Below are 5,403 nucleotides of genomic sequence, written 5' to 3' on the forward strand. Positions count from 1 at the left end.
CCGCCTGACTCGCTAGCGGAAAATGTCGCCACAGGACTGGCTAGCGTCGCTCGCGGAATATGTCGCTGCCGGACATGATAGCTGAAGATGTCGCCGCTGGACTCGCTAGCGGAAAATGTCGCAGCCAGACACGATAGCCTCGCTGGAGGAATATATCGCCGCGGACTCGCTAGCGGAAGATGTCGCCGTCGGACACTCTAGCCTCACTGGAGGAATATGTCGCCGCCGGACTCGCTAGCGGAAAATGTCGCCACCGGACTCACTAGCAGAAGATGTCGCCATGGGACACGGTAGCTTCACTAGAGGAATATGTCGCTGCGGACTCGCTAGAGGAAGATGTCGCCGCGGGACACACTAGCCTCACTGGAGGAATATGTCACCGCCGGACTCGTTAGCAGAAAATGTCGCCATCGAACTCGCTAGATGAAGATGTCGCCGTGGGATACAGTAGCCTCGCTGGAGGAATATATCGCCGCTGGACAAGCTAGCGGAAGATGTCGCCGCTACACGGTAGCCTCTTTGGAGGAATATGTCGCCGCTGACTAGCTAGTGGAAGATGTCGCCGCGGGACACGCTAGCCTTGCTGGACGAAAATGTCGCCGCGAACTAGCTAGAGGAAGATATCGCCGCCCATACTCGCAGGCGAAAGATGTCGCCGCAGGACACGGTAGCCTCGCTGGAGGAATATGTCGCCTAGCGGAAGATGTCGCCGCCTGACACTCTAGCCTCGCTGGAGGAAAATGTCGCCTAGCGGAATATGTTGCCGCGGACTCGCTAGTGGAAGATGTCGTCCTGGGACACGCTAGCCTACCTGGAGGAAAATGTCGCCGCAGACTCGCTAACAGAAGATGTCGTCGCCCATACTCGCAGGCGAAAGATGTCGTCGTGGGACACGGTAGCCTCGCTGGAGGAATATGTCGCCTAGCAGAAGATGTCGCCGCCGGACACGCTAGCCTCGCTGGAGGAAAATGTTGCCTAGCGTAATATGTCACCGCGGACTCGCTAGTGGAAGATATCTTTGTGGGACACACTAGCCTAGCTGGAGGAAAATGTCGCCGCAGATTCGCTAGCGGAAGATGTCGCCGTGGGACACGCTAGCCTCACTGGAGGAATATGTCGCTGCCGGACTCGCTAGCAGAAAATGTCGCCACCGGACTCGTTAGTGGAAGATGTCGCTGCGGGACACGCTAGCCTTGCTGGAGGAAAATGTCGCTGCGGACTCAATAGAGGAAGATGTCGCCGCTGGTCTCGCTAGCCTAACTAGACAAATATGTCACCGCGGACTCGCTAACAGAGATGTCGCTGCCAGACACGCTATCCTCACTGGAGGAATATGCCACCACAGACTCGCTAGAGGAAGATGTCGCCGCCAGACACGCTAGCCTCACTGGAGGAATATGTCGCAGCAAGACTCGCTAGCGGAAAATGTCGCCTCCGGACTTGCTAGCTGAAGATGTCGCCTCCAGACACGCTAGCCTCACTGGAGGAATATGTCGCCGCCGGACACGCTAGCGGAAGATGTCGCCGTCGCACACGCTAGCCTCGTTGGAGGAATATGTAGTCGCGGACTCGCTAGCGGAAGATGTCGCCGCAGGACACGCTATCCTCGCTGAAGAAAATGTCGCTGCGGGACATGCTAGAGGACCAAAAGTTCACGGTACGTGACGAAGCCTTTGTGTTGGCTTCCCATAGATGGCGCAAATGTTAATGTATGTGACCGAGGGGTCTAATTAAAGATAAATAGAGAGAGAGAGAGGGACACACACACAAACACAAGAAGTATAGTGGTTCGTCTCCTGCTTTAGCGGGAGACTACATCCACTTGAAAGCTTAACTATGTGTGTTGGGCCTTGTGGCTCAAGAGGATTACATGAGATGTAATGGGATGTTGAGTAAGTGGGAAGGAGTCTCCTTTTATAGGGGAGGGAGGCTTCTTCCTTTACTTGTTTTCCAATGTGAGATAAGAAATCACTATTCTAGTCTAGAAAGCCATATTGTAAAGGCATGTTGGCAAGACCGGGAAGGTGGCTTCCCAGCGGTTGGCTAGCTAAACTTCACCACACCAGGGAGGCGAAACACCCGCTTCAGACGGTTGACGGTGGCCGCAGTTATCGACCCTCCCGCCTCATCAACTGCGGTACCGTCACGTAAAACCCAAGCAGATTATATCTTTTCACCACCAACCTCTCCCCCCCCCCTCAGCAGAACCACTAGCGGCGCTGTTATTGGCTAGCCGCTCCTCACGACAATGGCGGGCGGCAGTCTCCTCTCTTGCCTTAGAACTCTCGTCGCGCCCGGCACAACCCATTACCACTTCCCAGGGTATGGTCTGTAGCGGCTCGATATCTAGCTGATCGGACAGTGAGGTTCCTGCACGGGTAGAGGGACGCAAGGAGTCAATAAATATCCTATCCGCCACGTTGAGTGACACGTCATACCCAGAATCATCATTGCTCGAGATCTCTACGACGCTAGCCATCACAAACCCTAAAACTCAGGTCAGTTAGTTCAACAACGATCTAAACTATCCCTACATCAGTTTTCATTCAAGAACATCAAGACCAATTACCTAGAAAATGCAGAAACAACCAAAACAAGAACAAAGCGCATACACACTCAAACCCCAGATTTGACCATCTAGCAAAGCAAGAAACCTCAATCCTCTGTCAAACACCTAAACCCACCCCCAAACATAATTCTAGACCCTCAAACACACCGGGGAATGGCAGAAACCACTTCGAAGCAACAAAACCAAAAACTGACAAACAATGAAATAGAGAAACTCGAATCACCAACCTGTAACTATGAGAAATCCGGTACGCTTGGGATGTATATCTTCACTTCGAAGGGTCTTTTTCCGTCACCAAACGACACTCACTTGATTTGCAGAAGGCACTCCTTGACTATCAGCGAACAAAGCTTGAAGAATATGATATCAGTTCAAAGTACAAAGTGTTGAACCACTCGGTTTCCCTCTCTTTTATGTCAATATCAAACCAATCTAAACTGTCCGCTGAAAAACGACATCACAGGATAGCTGTACACGTGCCCCACGATCGCACTTACTCTCCGGATTAACCGAGGTGTCACCTCGGTTACAAAATCAATAATTACTTGCATTAATGGCGAGGATGCGGGCTTGCTGCGGGGACGTTATGCCACACGCTAACCCAGTACATGTTGGCCACGTGTCAGACTCCGTCAGAAGAATCATCTATCCAAAGTAACCGTCGAAAAAGAAGACCACCAATCGTCGAGGGTCTCCGCGAGGCGCAACTCTGCTAGCGGAACTTCTCCCTTCATCTTGCAAGCGGGTCTCCGCTAGGCGCAACTCTGCTAGCAGAACTTCTCCCTTTTCATCTTGCAAGTGAGAATCTCCGCTAGCGGACTTCTCCCTTTTCATCTTGCAAGCGGGTCTCCGCTAGCGGAACTTCTCCTTTGATCTTGCAAGCGGGTCTCCGCTAGGTGCAACTTCGCTAACGAAACTTCTCCCTTCATCTTGCAAGCGGGTCTCCGCTAGGCGCAACTCCTCTAGCGGAACTTCCCCCTTCATCTAGGTGCAACTCCGCTAACGGAACTTCTCCCTTCATCTTGCAAGCGGGTCTCCGCTAGCAGAACTTCTCCCTTTTCATCTTGCCAGTGAGAATCTCTGCTAAGCTCAACACCGCTAGCGGAACTTCTCCCTTCATCTTGCAAGCGCGACAGTCTCCGCTGAGCGCAACACCGCTCACTAGGCTACCATCAAGCAGGTCCCCGCAACACTGCTTGCCGCTTACTATCAACGGAGGGACTTCCGCCAACGGCGATTCCCGAGGAAACGCCTCATCCTGACGACGATAGCCACGCGGTGTTACAGTCAGGCTACGTCCCTGCGGGGCACGGGGACACGTCAACAGTTTACGACGACCCTGATCAAGCACGTTGACCCCTGCCACTCAGGCACCAAAGATTGGGCTCGCTACCCAACACCCTCTACTCAGTAGCAGATTCGATGCCTGATGCTTTTTCTGATATTGCTAAAGTGACGAGATCACACATACCTACTGCAACAGTGCCTGCAAGGATTGATGTCCCTAAAATTAGAGGACATGACGCCATCTCAAGGGAAATTGAGCATGGCGCCCACGTCCCCTCTTATGGTGACGTTGTGGCTAGGCCCATGGCTCCCTCCAGGAAGCGTGGGAGGTCCAAAGGTTCGATGGATTCTCGCCCAAGAAAGAAAGCGAGTTTGGCACAAAATAATCCATTAATCATCGATGTAAATAATCCATCTCATGAGAATATTCTGAATTCTTGTTATGTCCAAGAGACATTATTGGGAGACGCTCCAATGTCAGAACCAATTCTAGAGAATAAAGAGATCTCCATGAATTACACTAGTGTACATGAGATGCAAACTAGAAATTCTATTGCTATCAACGATGCCTTTGCATATCATGTTGCAAAAGGAATGATAGAATATGATGATATCGAACCTCGCTCTGTCAAAGAATGTCAATGAAGAGTAGATTGGCCTAAATGGAAAGATGCGATCTAGGCTGAATTAGATTCACTAGCAAAGAGATAGGTATTTGGGCCTATAAAGCAGACACCCCCAAGTGTAAAGTCTATTGGCCATAAATGGGTCTTTGTTAGAAAGGATAATGAGAAAAATGAGGTGGTTAGATATAAAGCCCGCCTTGTGGTGCAAGGTTTCTCACAACGCCCTAGAATCAACTATGAGGAGACATATTCTCCCGTAATGGACGTTATAACGTTCATTAAAAGAACAAGTTCCAGATTTGCAATTATAGCAGTTTATGTCGATGACATGAACCTAATTGGAACTCAAGTTGAGTTAAAGGAAACTGCTAAGTATTTGAATTCCAAATTTGAGATGAAAGATCTTGGGAAAACACGATTTTGTCTCGGTTTAGAACTTGAGCGCCGTAGTGATGAGATTTTGATCCATCAGTCTGTATATACTCTAAGGCGCTTTAATGTAGATAAAGCAAAGCCTGTGAGTATTCCCATGATTGGTTGTAGTCTTGAGCCTAGAAAAGATCTGTTTCGTCCAAAGAATGAGGATGAAGAGTTATTAAAGGCCAAAGTGCCCTATCTAAGTGCAATAGGTGCATTATTGTACTTAACTCAATACACAAGACCGAACATCTCATTGACAGTGAACTTGTTAGCTCGACATAGTTCTGCGCCAACACGCCGCCATTGGATTGGTGTAAAGACGATCTTTCGATACTTGAAGGGTACGATTGACATGGACTTGTTTTATCCATACAGAGAGAAGAGGAATGACCGAAGAATGGGATCGAACCTCATTAGGCATGGTGCCGCCAGCCACCATGATGCCATGGCCTGCCATATTGCCGCGGGTACCACTGCCGCCACCAAGGGTGGCCGGCCTCA

This window comes from Rosa chinensis, chromosome 4 (assembly GCF_002994745.2).
Source record: "Rosa chinensis cultivar Old Blush chromosome 4, RchiOBHm-V2, whole genome shotgun sequence".
NCBI lineage: Eukaryota > Viridiplantae > Streptophyta > Magnoliopsida > Rosales > Rosaceae > Rosa > Rosa chinensis.